The sequence below is a fragment of the Chiloscyllium punctatum genome, chromosome 25 (genome assembly GCF_047496795.1).
Source record: "Chiloscyllium punctatum isolate Juve2018m chromosome 25, sChiPun1.3, whole genome shotgun sequence".
Lineage (NCBI taxonomy): Eukaryota > Metazoa > Chordata > Chondrichthyes > Orectolobiformes > Hemiscylliidae > Chiloscyllium > Chiloscyllium punctatum.
Window position 1 is genome coordinate 31,729,178 of NC_092763.1, and position 19,638 is coordinate 31,748,815.

Consider the following 19,638-nt stretch of genomic DNA (forward strand, 5'->3'; position numbering starts at 1 on the left):
GAATCTACTGGCAGTGAACTTGGATTTTAATTAGTACACAAAGATTCTCATGTAAACTGAGTTTTCTGGTAGATTTCATAATTGAAGTATTACCTCTGAAGAAAGTGCAGTCCTGAAACCATACACTCGAAAGTTCGCAACAATAACCTCAGTGACTGTCTTGAATTTTCATTCTGTTCTTGTTAGAGGGGAGAAAGGGCATCAGTGTTGCCCAGTCAGCTTTCCTAGGATTGATCGATATGGAGGGCCATGATTATGATTATGATTTATAAATTAGATTCCTACCATGTCATAGCACAAGAAGATGATACTTGCATATGGCGTCAGAAAGGAAGCCACACATGCATACATCTAAAAGTATCTAGTAATATAAGAAATACAGTAATACAGCAAGAGCTGAAAAGAATTTAAAAAAACCTGCTGAATATCATTTTCCAAAACTCTATTGGTAGGGAGAAAAAATTGAGTTTTTCAGTCATGAATTTAAGCTAAAACTCCAATTTTCAACATACTTCCTGGTCTAGCAGTTCAAAGCACATCCTCATAGAAGTTTTCCTCATCTTTTAATCATCAGCTCCTATCATAGAATAGGCAATTTAGCCAATATGTGATGCTATTTTGTAAATTAAACTATCTGCATATTTATATCCATTACAATCACCAAGATCTGGGTGGAGAAAAATATTTTCTTGAAATTTCCATCTTAATATCCAACATAAACACTGGATGTAAAGGAAACGATGGTTGAAATGCACAACTCAGATGATGATTGAAGTGTGTTTATAATGTTTGACAGGTTGTGTGTTCATTTTAAAAATAAAATTGGAAGCAAAAGAATGAATTCACTGTTCATAGTAATTTTTTGCAAATATGTATATCATTTCACTTTGATAAATGGATATAAATACTCTGGCAAACATTGAAAAATATTATGGTGGATCATATTTTTGAATGTGATTGTATTTTTGTTTGGTCATTCAGTATTTGATTTTTTGTGGGGAGAACAAAACCAGCTAACTTTTGTCTAAGGTCAATTCTGTTTTTGTCACAATTGGTACTGAAGGGGCAGAAGGATTAATGAATTTCTTTCTGTAGCCTTTTGATTTGATAATGTGCAAGACCTTTTGAAATATGCATCCACTAGCAATTGTGCCTTAGCTTTGATCTGTATTTGATGAGGTCAAAAAGTCTTTACAATATCAGCAAAATTATGCTTTAAAACTGCATGATATAGGAACATTCTCAAAGCATCTGTACAAAAGACATGCAAAGCATAGCCATTAGTGAGGATGAGAGCACTGATGCAGAAATATCAATAATATAATTGTATGGAGACTTTGTGCACTGTCATTTCTTTTGTGAATATTAACAGGAAATAATCAGTCGATCAGAGCTGTGACTGCAAATCAGGACAGATTGTATCCTGGCAATTGAAACCCCACAAAATCTACTGAATGCAAACTAAAGTTCAGATGTTCATTATAGTCTCAGTTATTCAAATAGATAGTGTAGACTCTTCCCAGCCCATGAACAGTGTGGACGTTGGTGACTCAGTGGAGAAAATATGGGTAAGGTTGTTCAGACGTTCAGAAAAAAACAAGTCTAATTCTGCGTACAATGTTTTGAATGGCAGGATAAGAATCATGCTACTGGGCAGTAAGAGATCAATTTGCATTCATTTACATCTCATTAGCACTTAACCTCACCTTATTGTTGTTCATTTCCCTATTCTCCCATGCAATGGATAGAAACCAATATGTCAAGAAAGTCAGAGAGTAATCAAACCGAATGACCCCAGATCATTGTTTGCTCCTCCATCCTGGATAACAGTTGCCAACATCTCATTGCAGTGATTGCCTGGACCCTCCTTTTCCCAAAGGTTAGCATTGGATGCATACTAGCACCTCTGCATCTTCAAGGCACATCTATAACCATCTACAAAACAGTTTTCAATTTCAATGCTGAATTTCAAAGTGCATTGCCACCTTTCATTGAAATGCTGCTGCCAGGACCCTGCACACAAGGACAAGGCGCCAGCTCATAGATTCAACCTGGGCCCATCTCAGGGCTCCTCATATACTTTACTGGTGCTCATTCACTTTGGACAGAAATGGATGCTCATAGCTTCTTGTGCTTTCTTTACTTTACATTGCCTTTTTTCACTTTGCTTCCTCATTCACAACTTCAAAGCTCTGTCTTGCCTTGCCATTTAGCACAGATTGTCATGGTTATCAGCAGTGATTAGCCAATATAGTGGACATATCAACATACAGAACCATGCGACATCAACGTTACACTTAAACCATGTGCCAGGAACTTACAAGGCAATATCACTGCAGACTGTGGAATTCATTTTTGAGGATGGAGGCAGCATGCTGGGCTGTAATAATTGTGAAGAGGGGCAACTCAACTTATAAGTAGGGGGAGAAGATCACACAATGGAAGACATAAATAACTACAATGGAGGATGGGGGAATCATTGTGCTCCTAACAAGCCTGGCTGTGTTGGAGGCACAGTGCATCATGATGGTTCAATAACTAAGCTGTAGGGTTTGGATTTGGGAGTAATGTTGGGAAATGAAGCCGCAATTCTAAGAGATGTAGAAACATATACTACTGGGAATGAAGGAATGCAAGGAGGAAAGGGACATAGAGGTTCAGATGGATCCCTAATTACCAGCTTAGCCTGTGACTCACCGTGCTAAGCATGATCTGTGTTGCCTTCCACCCCCATATGAATTGTAAAAGCATAATGAAATTGAGAAATAGCTGTGTCCACCAGAGTGTGTGGAGTAAGTGGAGAGAATTCTTTAGGGATAGGATTTATGCACTTTTGGAAAAGCATGGCCTAACTAAATACAGTCAGCATTATGGCCCCAGATTAGGCTAAACATCGTGGGCCAAAGGGTCCGTTCTTGTGCTGTACTGTTCTATGTTCTTAATGGTTTTATTCTGTCTGAGCACTTCAGCTCTACTTTTAAGTGATGTGAAGTCCTTAATAGGGCAATTGTATTGATCAGGCACTTACACAGTACAGGCTGAATATATCTATGATCATATTACACTGCATGTGAAACAGATGCAGTGTCCAACAGTGTGGAATACAAATCCTAGTCCCTACTGCCAACAGATCTATTACCTGAAGAAATGGGTGGCCATCCTATCCTAGTGGCCATTTTAGTAGCAGCTGAAATATACATTTATGTAACCAGCTGCTTCCAAAGATTCACTGGAGACTGTGTATAATCTGTCAATCCTCAACTCACAAATGTTTCGAGGTTGCACTTCATGCCAGACCACACAGCTTCGCCTCATTTCCCCATGACGAGATCAGCGGGACAGGCTGGGCAGTAGGCTTTGTCACATTGCTGCCCTCCTCCAGGTGTAGGGTGCAATGGATTGTACACACATTATGTTGAAATAGCTATTTGATAATGTCAGAGACTTCATCAACAAAATGATTCCAATCCATTAAGTGAGCTGTGATCACCAGTATCACCACTTAAAAAGAGACGCCAAGTACACTGGGAGTTGCTGAGATACTATATCCTAGAGAACTTCTCATTTTTTTTCTGAGACATTCATAGATTTTATCTTTTTGTAATAGTTATTTTCATCCATATTGGTACCAGTTGACTTATGAAAAAGGTGAATAAGTTCTGGTGTAAGAACATAAGCTCAGAGAAAATGAGGACTGCAGATGCTTGAGATCAGAGATGAGAGTGGGGTTCTGGAAGTGTGGTGAAGGGCTTATGCCCGAAACATCGACTATCCTGTTTCTTGGATGCTGCCTGACTGGCAGTGCTTTTCCAGCACCACAATCTTGACTGAGTACATAAGCTGCAAAGTATATATCCTAATGACAGTGAGCAGGCAGTTGGAAAGAGATTATGATTTATAATTATAAAAATGCTGCAATTTACCCTCAGAATTATAGTGGGCTTTAAATTGCCAGTATGTTCACCAGACAATTATCACTAAAAAAATTCTGGAGGCAGGCCCCATACAAAATATTGTTCAGTTGTTAGCTTTGAAATCCCTCTTTAGTAGTTTCTAAATCAACAGTGCTGCTAACTGAACGAACCTATACCAAAGGTTATGATAAGTTTATTTCCCACTGCACTCCCAGTCTAACTCACAGTCTTCACATCATGGATCGTCTTTGCATATACCATAGATCAGTATTTAGAGCTGTTCAGGAGTTAGTAGCTTATTTTTTCTTTACTTAGTTATTTACGGGGAGAATGCGGGTAAGTGGAGTTGAAATGCCCATCAGCCATGATTGAATGGCGGAGTGGACTCGATGGGCCGAATGGCCTTACTTCCGCTCCTATGTCTTATGGTCTTATGGTCTTACTTGTCACTAGAATTTTACAAGTTTTCTAAGTTGGTACATGTGTATTATTATGAATATAATTACTTAAGATCTCACTTGTAAACATATTAGATGCCTATAAAGGTGTATTTGGCAAATAATGATCAACATCAAGGGGTGCTGTTGTTCAGTAGTTCAGTACAGGCCTGGAATAAACTATAATACCTTAATTATTATTCTAATTCATATTACTATAGTTTCTTATTAAAATGCACTATCCTAATGGTAAACTGTTAACCATGACCATATCTCCACCCATATACACCTGCACTTCTAGCCTTGTAAATTTTCCAGTTAGCTTGCTTGTTCATTCACTCCAAACTGAACTGAAAATGAAGTCTTGTAACCCAAATTGCTTTGTAATCTCAAAAATAGTAATGACTCTTGGTAGATCTTACAAGACTCAGTGCAAGATAATGTATATCTTTTGTATGAATATTTCAAGCTATCACTGTAAAGAGCCAAATGACTTATCTTGGATACAAGATCTCACATCACTACTCTGGTACAAACTGAGCATCAGCTATTAGATTGCACCTGCTGCTTGGCGTTACTATTTTAGTTCCTGTATCTGAGCAGAAAAATTGACTATATGTCAGCTCAGTTCCCCTGTACTGCGCAGCAAGAGTTTTGCTTTCAAGGCTGTTGATATCAGGTTCATAACATGCTGTGCTGTGCCTGTGCAACTCTCTCCCAGCTTGCTTGCAGCCTCAGCTTCTCGTATTTCATTCTTCATCTAATTTCTATTGTTTTGATTTGACTTGGTTTAATCAGATTTTCACTATACCAGTGCTATCTGACCTTTCTCAATTCCCTTTCGATCTTGGTCTGTCATTTCATTTCAGCCTTCTCCATTTTATTTTCAAACCTGTTTTGCTCTCTATTCTGTTCCTTCACATGTCCAACAAACTGTGGGCTATCTATGGTCCTTATGACCTGAGGAATGCATCAATGTTAAATCTTGCTACCAGTGTTTCAAATGATTTCAGTGTCCTGCAACCTTTCCCAATTCTTGAACTTCTTCATTGTTGTACATGTCATGTCCTGGAATTGATCCCTTAATCCGACTGAGATTTTGTACTGGAGGCACTTGTTATTAGTTTACATGCTCTGATAATGTAATTGGATCAGACGTTTATGGCTCTGCATCCCTGCTATTTCTTCCAAAAATGAGTCTTTAATTCTTTTTGTTCATTTTAAAAGAAAGTTCTTTAATTGTTAATATGAGGAGAATTTTTTAGCTCTCTGTAGGATTTGGGGCAGAGCTCCCAGTTAATTACAGTTCTCTTTTTCAGTGTAATTTTCCTGAGATTAGTGTAATTTATGCAAAACATCATAGAACTTAAAAATGCAAATTGCATTCAGCACAAGTTGAGTTTCCACAATCCTATGTGTCCGTTTAAATAAACGTTGCCCCAGTCACAAATTGAGGAAATCTGGATTGTGAGTTTCGACTAATTCCATTTGACTGCAGACCTCCAAAGAGGCTTTGAAGATTAAATTACTTCTGTTGGCACAAGGGCATGGATGTTTTAAAAACATTAGTATGTGATTTTACTAAGAATTTGTGATGAAACTGACTACCGAATCCCAATCTAATTAAGAAATGGTTTTGTGTATTTTCTTAAAAGCATTTTTAGTCATTTGAAGTTGAGATACCTCATGCAATGCTTTTAGCACTGCGATTAAACTGATTTTTTTGTGAAAAGCTCCATATATAGCTTTATTAATCGAAGTGCACACAGTTATTGCTCTTAAATATATCAATAAATGCTTTTAAACAAACATTTGGAAAGATTTCTTTTTTAAACATGCAGTTATATGATTTCAATTTTTTAAAAAATTCAGTATTATGCAAGTTGCATTGATTGGGAAACTTGGGAGAAAAGCACTTCTCCAAACAGGTGTGATATTGAGCATGGTTTGCATCTGAATCGTTTCTTGAATGCAAAGTTGAAACTTGAAGAGGTTGGGTAACTTACTTGTTTATGAATGAGTGCACATATTGCATAAAACTGTAGTTATCTATGGAATTTTAGTAGGTAGAGCTGGCAAGAAATATTAGAGAAAAGGTAAAGCTATTTGGAGACTAAATAATGATGACAACAAGAAAGCATCAACAGGATTTTTGTCAGATCACTAAGGTCCGGCAGAGTTTATGAAAAACACTTAAGACTATGGTTTTACTGGTGAGTATAAGACCATAAGACCATAAGACATAGGAGTGGAAGTAAGGCCATTCGGCCCATTGATCCCACTCCGCCATTCAATCATGGCTGATGGGCATTTCAACTCCACTTACCCACATTCTCCCCGTAGCCCTTAATTCCTTGTGACATCAAGAATTTATCAATCTCTGCCTCGGAGATATTTAGCGTCCCAGCCTCCACTGCACTCTGCGGCAATGAATTCCACAGGCCCACCACTCTCTGGCTGAAGAAATGTCTCCGCATTTCTGTTCTGAATTTACCCTCTCTAATTCTAAGGCTGTGTCCATAGGTCATAGTCTCCTCACCTAACGGAAACAATTTCCTAGTGTCCACCCTTTCCAAGCCATGTATTATCTTGTAAGTTTCTATTAGATCTCCCCATAATCTTCTAAACTCCAATGAATACAATCCCAGTATCCTCAGCCGTTCCTCGTATGTTAGACCTACCATTCCAGGGATCATCCGTGTGAATCTCCGCTGGGCACGCTCCAGTGCCAGTATGTCCTTCCTGAGGTGTGGGGTCCAAAACTGGACGCAGTACTCCAAATGGGGCCTAACCAGAGCTTTATAAAGTCTCAGTAGCACAATGGTGCTTTTATATTCCAACCCTCTTGAGATAAATGACAACATTGCATTTGCTTTCTTAATCACAGACTCAACCTGCATGTTTACCTTTAGAGATTCCTCGACTAGCACTCCCAGATCCCTTTGTACTTTGGCTTTATGAATTTTCTCACCGTTTAGAAAGTAGTCCATGCTTGTATTCTTTTTTCCAAAGTGCAAGACTTCGCATTTGCTCACATTGAATTCCATCAGCCGTTTCTTGGACCAGTCTCCCAAACTGTCTAGATCCTTCTGCAGCCTCCCCACTTCCTCAGTACTACCTGCCTGTCCACCTAACTTTGTATCATCAGCAAACTTTGCTAGAATGCCCCTAGTTGCTTCGTCCAGATCATTAATATATAACGTGAACAGCTGCAGCCCCAACACTGAACCCTGCGGGACACCGCTTGTCACCAGCTGCCATTTCAAAAAAGAACCTTTTATCCCAAGTCTCTGCCTTCTGTCAGACAGCCAATCCTCAATCCATACCAGTAGCCCACCTCAAACACCATGGGCCCTCACCTTGCTCAGCAGCCTCCTGTGTGGCACCTTATCAAAGGCCTTTTGGAAGTCTAGATAGACTACATCCACTGGGTTTCCCTGGTCTAACCTACTTGTCACCTCTTCAAAGAATTCCAACAGGTTTGTCAGGCACAACCTCCCCTTACTAAATCCATGTTGACTTGTTCTAATCCGACCCTGCTCTTCCAAGGATTTAGAAACCTCATCCTTAATGATGGATTCTAGAATTTTACCAACAACCGAGGTTAGGCTAATTGGCCTATAATTTTCCATCTTTTGTCTTGATCCTTTCTTGAACAAGGGGATTACAATAGCGATCTTCCAAACATCCGGGACTTTCTCTGACTCCAGTGACTTTTGAAAGATCTCAACCAACGCCTCCACTATTTCCTCAGCCACCTCCCTCAGAACTCTAGGATGTAGCCCATTGGGGCCAGGAGATTTATCAATTTTAAGACCTTTTAGCTTTTCTAGCACTTTCTCTTTTGTAATGGCAACCATACTCAACTCAGCCCCCTGACCCCCTTTAATTGTTGGGATATTACTCATGTCTTCCACTGTGAAGACTGACGCAAAGTACTTATTAAGTTCTCCTGCTATTTCCTTATCTCCCATCACTAGGCTTCCAGCATCAGTTTGAAGTGGCCCAATGTCTACTTTTGCCTGTCGTTTGTTTCTTATGTATTGAAAGAAACTTTTACTATCATTTCTAATATTACTGGCTAGCCTACCCTCATATTTGATCCTCTCCTTCCTTATTTCTCTCTTTGTTATCCTCTGTTTTTTTTTGTAGCCTTCCCAATCTTCTGATTTCCCAGTGCTCTTGGCCACTTTATAGGATCTCTCTTTTTCTTTAATACATTTCCTGACTTCCTTTGTCAGCCATGGCTGTCTAATCCCTCCCAAGATAATCTTTCTTTTCTTGGGGATGGACCTTTGTACAGTGTCCTCAATTATACCCACAAACCCCTGCCATTTTTGCTCTACTGTCTTCCCCACTAGGCTCTGCTTCCAGTCTATTTTCGTCAGTTCCTCTTTCATGCCCTCATAATTACCTTTATTTAACTGTAACACCATTACATCCGATTTTGCCTTCTCTCTTTCAAACTGCAGACTGAACTCTACCATATTATGATCGCTGCTTCCTAAGTGTTCCCTTACTTTAAGATTTTTTATAAAGTCTGGTTCATTACATAGCACTAGGTCCAGAATAGCCTGGTCCCTTGTGGGCTCCATGACAAGCTGTTCCAAAAAGCCATCCCGTAAGCATTCCATGAATTCCCTTCCTTTGTTTCCACTGGCAACATTATTTACCCAGTCCACCTGCATATTGAAATCTCCCATGATCTCCATGACCTTGTCTTTCTGACATGCCTTCTCCATTTCCCGGCATATGTTGTGCCCCTGGTCCTGACCCCGACCCCTCTGCTTGCCTCCCTGTCTTTTCAATAAGTTGAAAATCCTTGGATGTTTAACTGCCAGTCCTGACCCCCCTGCAACTACGTCTCTGTGATGCCTACCACATCATAATCATTCACGATGATCTGTGCCATTAGTTCATCTGCTTTGTTACGAATGTTACGAGCATTCAGGTGAAGTGCCTTCATGCTAACTTTCTTATCATTAGAGATATTGGAAGTCATAAGATGTCCTAAGTTATCCTTCCTTTTTGCTGCATTCCCAGTCTGCCTCAAGTTTAAATCCGCCTGCACCCATGCTATCCTGCTGCTTATCTTTCCATTTAACTCCTTACTCCCTGTCGCTTTCACTTTCCCTTCCCCCCAACTCAGAAGTCGCTTTCACTTTCCCTTCCCCCCAACTCAGAAGTTTAAAGTCCTACTGACTGAGTATCATCAGGAATGAATCTTCATGGGGGCTGTGCAGTGCAGTATCTTATTGAATGACCAGTGAAAATCCTAGAGCGATAGCATTAACAACTCTTATCCTGCTTCTTTGGGAATTCAGCTAATTTTCTGCTGATGCTCGATAGTCTTGCAGAAATTCAAGCCCAGGGCAAGTGGTGAATGGATCCGGAAATGGAGAGTTAATTTGTTAGAAATATAGTTAGCAGGGACAAGTACAGAATTTATATGTATGAGTCAACAAGGAATTGAGAAAAGAAAAAAATGAGCAGACTTATAAGCTAGAAAAGGCTGAAAGAATTATTTAAAATATGTGTATAGAACAGAGAAACACAGATAGGAAGTGACTGATATAAATAACTGAGAAAAATCAACCCATAAAACTCTTATGATGCTAACTTTCTCAGAGGCTGATAAAGTATCAAGTGATTGAAACATTCTACAGCCTGTTGTGGCAGTCAACACATTGAATTAATAAGTTAGTTTTAATGTTAAGTAATGATAGAAGGATGCTTTATACCAGAAATTGACATAGTGTCAAATTCAGGGAATTTTGTGTGTAATCCCTAGCTAGCTTTCTCATTTTACTCTCCACAGTTCGCCTCATTAGCTACGTAGTGGTTGTAATGAGGTCAGCCAGGTGGATTTCATGGAATATGTGTTCCCTGATTGGGATCGTTAACCTGGGCTAATCGGGAAGCCCTGGCTGACAGATGTAAACAGGAGTGTCAGAGGTTCTGTTCACTCTGGCAGCTGGCTCTGAGGAAGCCAGACCACTGTCAAGTACTATGCATGTGTAAATAAAAGGTGACTTGGTGACAGGATACTGGCCTCTCTGGAGTTATTTCAAACTGTGTGCCATACCTGTATGACATCCCACTTGTGCTATCATGCACTCAGCGCTGGCTGAGGTAGTTGTCACTGCCTCCCATGATTCCTGGCAGCAGTGCCATTTTAGAGCCCAACTGTGCACCAGGTCAAGTGCTGCCAGCCAGGAACTGCCCTTCACAATGTACATTTTAGAAGGGGAACAATAGGTGGCACAAATAGCATTTCATTGTAACCACGAGTTTATATTCATAAATGTAATGTTATTTTGTATTGCCAACTATCTAATTGACAGACGTTATTAACTGTAGCTTTAAGAACCAATCTACAAAGGTTTTCTGTCCTTTATTGTCTTCCCATAACATGACCCTGTCTAAATGAATGCTATTCTTTCCCTAATATCTAGCATTGTGTAACATATTCTTATTGTTCAATGTGAGAGCATCACATATTGGAAAGTCTTCAAATGATTGAAAACACTCACTTGTACTCAGAAATAGCAAAAGTGAAGAAAAAAAAGAAAAGTTGCATTTGCTTCTGGGGACAGGGGCTGCTTGCTTTTAGGAACAACAAATTCCCTGCCAATGAATGAACTCTGTCCTCAGCTGTTATCTATTGGAACCAGGCATCAATAAAGTCCTGTCTGGACTGTCACACCTGATGCTGCATCACTCGATCACGCTGAAGGTAACGTACCTTCTGCTCATTGCAGTCTTTCCTTTTCAATGTCCTCATCTCTCTGCTCAGAAGATTGCAACAGTTCTCCCAGTTCTTCAGCATTTATCACTACACCTGTTTGCCTCCTAGTTGTGTAAAGCACAGCAAGCTAGGATTATGCGGCATACTCTGTCTGCACTGTAATACCCTTGTATTTACCCTTGGCTTTAGTCAGGGGGTTACGTCCAGAACCATCAGCCATGATTGCAGAGGGTAGCCCTGTCCATCAGTACCCAGCATTGTAAAGTAACAACCTTTGGAAAAAAACAGGACATTGGAGTCCTCAAGAACATAAGCATCATGGCAGCTCCAAAGGGCACATGGCACAAACTTAGAACATAGAACATAACAGTGTAGTACAGGCCCTTTGGCCTTGATGTTGTGCCGACCTATGAAGCCAACCTGAAGCCTTAACCTACACTATTCCATTTTCATCCATATGTTTATCCAATGACCATTTAAATGCCCTTAAAGTTGGCGAGTCTACTACTGTTGCAGACAGGGCATTCCATACCCCTACTACTCTCTAACTAAAGAAACTACCTCTGACATTTGTCCTATATCTATCACCCTTAATTTAAAGCTATGTCCCTCATGCTAGCCATCACTATCTGAGGAGAAAGGCTCTCACATTTCACCCTATCTAACCCTCTGATTATCTTTTATGTCTCAATTAACTCACCTCTCGACCTTCTTCTCTCTAACAAAAACAGTCTCAAGTCCCTCAGCCTTTCCTCATAAGACCTTCACTCCATACCAGGCAACATCCTAGTAAATCTCCACTGAACACTTTCCAAAGCTTTCACATCCTTCCTATAATGTGATGACCAGAACTGTATGCAATACCCCAAGTGCATCTCCACCAGAGTTTTGTACAGCTGCAACATGACTCATGGCTCCAGAACTCAATCCCTCTACTAATAAAAGCTAACACACTGTATGCCTCCTTAACAACCCTATCAACCTGGGTGGAAACTTTCAGGGATCTATGTAAATGGACATCGAGATCTCTCTGCTCATCAAGACTACCAAGAATCTTACCATTAGCCCAGTATTCTGTATTCCTGTTGCTCCTTCCAAAGTGAATCACCTCACACTTTTCCACATTAAACTCCATTTGCTATCTCTCAGCCCAGCTCTGCAGCTTATCAATGTCCCTCTGTAACCTGCAACATTCTTCAGCACTGTCCACAACTCCACCAACCTTACTGTCATCCGCAAAATTTATTAACCCATCCTTCTGTACCCACATCCTGATCATTTATAAAAATGTCAAACAGCAGTAGTCCCAAAAAAGATCTTTGCAGTACACCACTAGTAACTGAACTCAAGGATTAACAGTTCCCATCAACTACCACCCTCTGTCTTCTTTCAGGTAGCCAATTTCTGATCCAAACCACTAAATCACCCTCAATCCCATGCATCCGTATTTTCAGCAATAGCCTTCCGTGGAGAACCTTATCCATACACACCACATCAACCACTTTACCCACATCCATCTGTTTGGTCACCTTCTCAAATAACTCAATAAGGTTTGTGAGGTACAACATATCCTTCACAAAACTGTGTTGACTATCTCTAATCAAATTATTCATTTCTAGATTATTATAAATCTTATCTCTTATAACTTGTTGCAACACTTTACACACAAACGAAATAAGACTCACTTCTAAGATGTGGTACAGTGATCACAGCTAACGTGTGCATTGATGGAATGGAATCCTTTGCAGCTGAGCTAATCAATAGAAATATGTGTATGGTCTATAGCACCCTGCACTGGGGGGAATCCAGCAAAGCCTACTACTTTAACTGCAACATTAACCTTGTCATCATGAAGCAACTTGATCTGTCAAAAATTGCATCACTAATAGCTTTGAAACATTTTTAGGTAATGAGCGATTCCATATAGACCCCAGTGGATCCTAGGAAACAACTAGCTGCATAAAAGTTTAGCACAATCATCATTTTGATGACCACAGAGATAAGGTGGTGATTGTTTTGGAGGAAAGTTTGGATATGACATGAGTTAACATATATTCCTCCATGAAGTCTGGTTGGGATTAGAATGAGGTTGAATCATGATGATAAATAGATATGAGAAATCTACGGCAAGGAAAAGATTCATACCACAACTTTGCATTCTTCCACAGTACTGAAGGCAACCCCTTCATGACAATTAACGTTGCAACCCTAGTGGCAACCGGTCGAGAGTGTGGTGCTGGAAAAGCACAGCAGGTCAGGCAGCATCTGAGGAGCAGGAAAATCGATGTTTCGGGCAAAAGCCCTTCATAGGGGCTTTTGTCCAAAACATCAATTTTCCTACTCCTCAGATGCTGCCTAACTTGTTGTGCTTTTCCAGCACCACACTCTCGACTCTAATCTCCAGCATTTGCAGTCCTCACTTTCGCCTAGTGGCAATCAATCTGCTGTGTCCAAGCACGAGTCTTTGACCAACTAACCGTCTGGTCATAATCAATGATAGCATACATTATCATATAATATTTTGTTATAAGCTGGTACTAGTAATCCTAAAAAAGTTCTGGTATTACCTTACCCCAATGGTGTTTATCCCACAGCAGGGACCAACACATGACCTTGATAGGTCAATTAATGACTAAAGCAGCTCAGTTTTCAATCTGGAATCATTCCCAGCAGCCACACCCTGAGCTTCATTGGTGAAAATTAAATCCAAATGTGGTTTGAGGAATGATATGGCCAGTGTCTTCAATACAGGAATATCTGGAGTGAACTCTAGACTGTGGATGAGAAGGTCCAGATACTGAACTCCCAGTTTAAAACAATCCTATCAGAAGTGCAAAGGATTCAAGACATACAAGTTAGTGCAAATTGGGACCTGACAGAATTGATCCAAACTCTGGCCACTGCATTGGAGAGCCATATACAAACCATTAATAAATTAATTAAATTAGGGAAAAACATTTCAGATGATGCTAACAGGAATGGTATCTGCAGCACTTATGGACAGTAGAAGCTTGAATAGACACAGGAAAATCTAAAGCAGATTACAGAGGGGGATGGTTCCCTCATGGGTAACAATGAACATTTGTTTAATCTTTCACTACAAGGGACCATGTATTAACTGAGTGCCAGCTCAAGGTTCTAATTTATGTATGTAGCACTAATGTTGAATGCATTATGGGTAACAATATGTTAATTAGAATTTAATAGTAATTCCTGCTATCCCTTCTGGTTCAGAAGAAGGATTAAATGGAGATTCTCTTCCCAAGTGGTTGCTTTTAGGCAGACAGGAAAGACAACAAGAAGCGGACAAAGTGGGAATTGTTCATAGAAGCATTCAGTCATGCAAACCCAACAAGTGGTGATTTTAGATTCAGCTTGGAATTTAATGTCAGTCAAAGTAGAATTGACCAAAGTGCTGAAATGCAAAGTGAGCACCTTATGAGAATGTGGTAGCGACAGTGCCTGCAGCAGAAGAAACAGTGACAGCAGTACCATCAGCAAATGTAAGTGCACGTCCACCAGCAGCATCACAGCCACCACCAACTGTGACAGATCCCGCAATGACTATGGCAGGAGAAGTTGTTCAGAATGAATCCAAAAGATCTGCTTCCATTGGAACAAGATGAAGTCGAAGAGCAAGTGGAGAGTTACCATATGAGAACAGATATGAACTTTTTAGATATGAACTTGAGACTCAAATCCAACATCAAGGAAGTGGTTGAAATACAGAACACGGGCGGTCTTCGAGAATGAGGAGCAATCAACCTCTGTCACCCTTGCAACCAGTAGTGAGGGGACAAGTAGATCATGGTGTCAGGGGCTTTCCCAGATGCCTGACCGATCCATTTCAGAATGTGAAACAGAAGAAGATTCCAGAACTGGACAGCATGTTGTCGAAACAGTGCTACGATTCAGAGTAAACCTTTCTGCTAATTTAAACCAGCCACCCAGAAAAGATTCACACCATACTATAATCCCCCTTTGCTGGGATTTTAAACAGCGAGTGGTAGGTGCTAGTGTCTTTATTTCGGGTGTTGGTTTGGTTGGGTAGACAAAGCTGGATAGTAATGGCTCTTTCAGTCGCCAAAAGTTTTCTGGAAATGGATACAGTGACTTTGGAAGTTTTGCAAAAGGTGAATGAGACCAAGCTGCAGGAATTAGCGGACCAGCTGGAATTGGAACTGCCTGCTTCTGTGAGGAAAGGAGGGATAATCACAGCAGTATCTCAGCATTTAAACTTGCTGGAGAAACCATCAGAATCTATCGAGAGGGCAAGAATTAAATTGCAAATGAAGCAGCTTGAATTTGAGGCAAGAGATAAGGGCAGCAGAAATGAAACAATTTGAGTTACAATTAAAAGCAGAAGAGAGGGAAAAAGAGAGAGCTGCAGAAGAGAAAGAAAAAGAGATATCTTTTGAACTGCAGAAACTGACACTTAAAAAGGAGAGTCAGCTTAAAAAGCTGGAGATAAAGGCTGAAGGTAACCTTAGCGAGGAAGTTGTGCGAACTCATGTGGAAAAGCAGAGAGTTAAAATGGCAAGGTTAGCAGCTGAAGTGGCTGATGATTATGAGCTGGTCCATAAAACAGGGTTTGGCTACCAGAATCAATTTCAGTCTACAAGGGATAGAAATTGGGGCAAAGAGAAATCCTCATGTGGAAAGGGAAAGGTAGATCTCAGTGAAGATCATAAGGATAACTTACCACAGGGTAAAAAAGAAACCCTTGAGGGGGTCAAAAAAGTTTTAAAAACTCCGATGTTTTCATTATAATAAAGTGGGCCACAGAGTATCACAGTGTTGGTGGGCTAGGAGAAAGCCAGATGTAGGAAAACTGGACAAGCTTGGGAGTTTTGTTGGACTAATAACAAAAAGCACAAGGGAAGTTAGACAACTACCTCAGAGTGTACAAGATGATCAGAGGTTGATTAAGGAGGAAGTTCCAGATCTGCTTAAAAAATATACATGCAAGGGTCAATTTTATTCACTTAGGCCAGGAGCAGTAGGTAAAGAGGTTACAATATTAAGGGACATAGGATCCTTTCAGTTTGTGATGCTGAAGGATGAGGAGATATGTACTTCTGAGGGACTATTGCCAGAAAAGGTACGAGCAACAGGAATTCATGGTGAGACAAAAAGTGCTCAGTTATGTAAAATGAGGTTAGAGAGTCCAGAGAAGAGAGGAGAATTTGTGGTAGGAGTACTGGACAAACTCTCAGCTCCAGGAATAAAATTTGTCCTTGCAAATGATATAGCTGTTTCACCGGGTAGGTGTGCTACCTACTCTAGTTGAAAAGCCAGTGGAGACACAGGCAACTGAAGAAATGAAGTATGCTTATTCATGAAGTGTGGTCATAAGATCAAGAGGCACAAGCTGAAGCAGGAGAGATCAAAGTGCACAGATAAGGAAGCTGACATAACTTTATCCAAGATTCTTTTTGATCAAATAAGTGGGATAGAGCAGGAGCAACTAGGTAAATATGCAAGTATCTTTAGTTCTGCTATGCTTATTGAGTTACAGCAGAAAGATGGGAACTTAAAATAGTTATATCAAATGGCATTTACAGAGGAGAGTGAATGCATCCTTGTGTGTTATTACTTAACAAATGATATCTTAATGAGAAAATGGAGACCATCACACATTCAAGCAGATGAGAAATGGGCAGAGATTCATAAAATTGCTTTGCCAGAAGGGTATAGAAAGGCGGTGCGGCAAGTGACACATGAGCTATCACTTGGAGGTCATTTAGACAATAGACAATAGACAATAGACAATAGACAATAGACAATAGATGCAGGAGTAGGCCATTCAGCCCTTCGAGCCTGCACCACCATTCAATATGATCATGGCTGATCATTCCCAATCAGTATCCTGTTCCAGCCTTATCTCCATAACCCTTGACTCCACTATCTTTAAGAGCTCTATCCAATTCTTTCTTAAATGAATCCAGAGACTGGACCTCCACTGCCCTCTGGGGCAGAGCATTCCACACAGCCACCACTCTCTGGGTGAAGACGTTTCTCCTCATCTCTGTCCTAAATGGTCTACCCCATATTTTTAAGTTGTGTCCTCTGGTTCGGCACTCCCCCATCAGCGGAAATATGTTTCCTCCTGCCAGAGTGTCCAATCCTTTCATAATCCTATACGTTTCAATCAGATCCCCTCTCAGTCTTCTAAACTCAAGGGTATACAAGCCCAGTCGCTTCAGTCTTTCCGTGTAAGGCAATCCTGCCATTCCAGGAATTGACCTCGTGAACCTACGCTGCACTCCCTCAATAGCCAGAATGTCTTTCCTCAAATTTGGAGACCAGAACTGTACACAGTACTCCAGGTGTGGTCTCACCAGGGCCCTGTACAGCTGCAGAAGCACCTCTTTGCTTCTATACTCAATCCCTCTTGTTATGAAGGCCAGCATACTATTAGCCTTCTTCACGACCTGCTGTACCTGCATGCTTGCCTTCATTGACTGGTGGACAAGAACACCCAGATCTCTCTGAACAGCCCCTTTACCTAATTTGCTACCATTGAGGTAGTAATCTGCCTTCCTGTTCTTGCCACCAAAGTGGATAACCATACATTTATCCACATTAAACTGCATCTGCCATGCATCTGCCCACTCACCCAACTTGTCCAGGTCACCCTGTAATCTCCTAACATCCTCATCACATTTCACCCTACCACCCAGCTTTGTATCATCAGCAAATTTGCTAATGTTATTGCTGATACCATCTTCTATATCATTTACATATATTTAGGAGCGAAGAAAACACAGGCTAAAACACAAAGACATTTTTACTGGCCTGGACTGCACAAGGATGTAGTTGAATTTTGCCAGACATGTCACACATGTCAGCTAGTTTGAAATCCACAGGCAGTAATAAAACCAGCATCTTTAATACCTATTTCAGCATTTGAGGAATCTTTCACAAGAGTCTTGCTTGATTGCGTAGGTCCCCTACCCCAAACAAAAGGTGGGAATAAGTATTTATTCACAATCTTGGATGTATTGATTAGACTTCCAGAGGCAATCCCATTATACAACATCACAGCTAAAAGGGTTATAGAAAAATTACTTAAAGTTTTTACTAGATACGGACTACCAATAGAGATCCAGTCAGATCAAGGATCAAAATTCACATCCAAACTATTCAAAGAGGTTATGGATAACTTGGGAATAAAGCAATTCAAATCTACTGTATACCATCCAGAATTGTAGGGTGCTGGAGAGATAGTATCAAACACTTAAGACCACATTGAGGGTTTATGTTCAGGACTATCTAGACGATTGGCATAAGGGAGTTCCGTTCGTACATTTTGCGATCAGAGATGCACCGAATGAATCAACCAAATTCAGTCAACTTTAATTTATTTTTGGGCATGAAGTAAGAGGACCATTAAAATTGATTAAGGAGAAATTAATAAGTCAGAACTCAGAGACCACCAATTTGGACTATATGTCAAATTTTAGAGAACAATTAAATAGAGCTGGAGAGTTGGCTAGACAGCATTTAAAAGTATCACAGTATCCAATGAAACAGGAAGCAGATAAGAAGTCACAAATTCACAATTTTGCAATTGGGGTTAACGTGTTGGTGTTACTTCCAGTAATAGGTGAGCCTTTATAAGCAAGGTTTAGTGGACCTTATCAAATCGAGAGGAAATTGAGTGAGGTGAACTACTTGATAAGGACTTCAGACAGGAAGAAATTTCACAGAGTGTGTCATGTGAATATGCTCAAATGGTATTTTGTTAGGGAAGGAAAGCAAGAGGAGAAGGTGTTAATGATTACAGTATAGAAGGAAGAACCAAGTTCAGAGGATTCTGAATTGGACATTCCTCAAATCAAATTGGACAATGAGGAAATTGTCAAAATTGAGATAAATTATTGAGTTACCTTCCACAAGAAAATTGAAATGACCTGAAAGAGTTATTACTATCACATGGGGAGATATGCGGACATAAACTGGGAAGTACTAACCGAATTGTGCATGATGTAGAGATGGGCGATACTGTTCCGATTAAGCAGCATCCTACAGGCATAACCCTCTAAAGTTGGCACAGGTTCTGAAGGAAATAGAGTGCATGGTCCAAGATGACATAATCAAAGTGAGCTACAGTGATTGGAGCTCACCCGTAGTCATGGTGCCAAAGCAAGATGGCACCCAGTGGTTAAGTGTGGACTATCGCAAAGTCAATGCCATTACAAAGACTGATGCATATTCAATTCCACAGTTGGAGGACTGTGTCGAAAAAGTGGGACAAGAAACTTACATTTCTAAGTTGCATTTGCTCGACTCTATTGGCATGTACCTCTGTCAGAGAAACCAAAGGCAACTTCGGCTTTTATAATGCCAAATGGACTATATCAGTTTCAAGACACATATTTTGGTATGAAAAACACTCCAGCCACATTTCAGAGACTGACTAGTGAGGTCACTGTTGGTTACCCAACTGTGTCGTTTACATTGATGACCTGGTGATTTTTAACCACTCATGGAAGGAACATTTACAGCATTTATTGGACTTGTTCGATTGGCTTCA

General features: G+C 40.3%; 2 protein-coding genes and 1 pseudogene across 6 annotated transcripts in view; 2 read left to right on the forward strand and 1 right to left on the reverse strand.

Annotated features, from left to right (window-relative positions):
* The window catches only part of LOC140495802 (ADP-ribosylation factor-like protein 13B), a 189,163-nt gene that overhangs the window by 123,707 nt on the left and 45,818 nt on the right, over nt 1–19,638 (reverse strand). The gene's annotated exons all lie outside the window — the stretch shown is intronic.
* The window catches only part of drp2 (dystrophin related protein 2), a 394,171-nt gene that overhangs the window by 59,354 nt on the left and 315,179 nt on the right, over nt 1–19,638 (forward strand). The gene's annotated exons all lie outside the window — the stretch shown is intronic.
* The window catches only part of LOC140495608 (E3 ubiquitin-protein ligase RLIM-like), a 38,855-nt pseudogene continuing 25,769 nt past the window's right edge, over nt 6,553–19,638 (forward strand).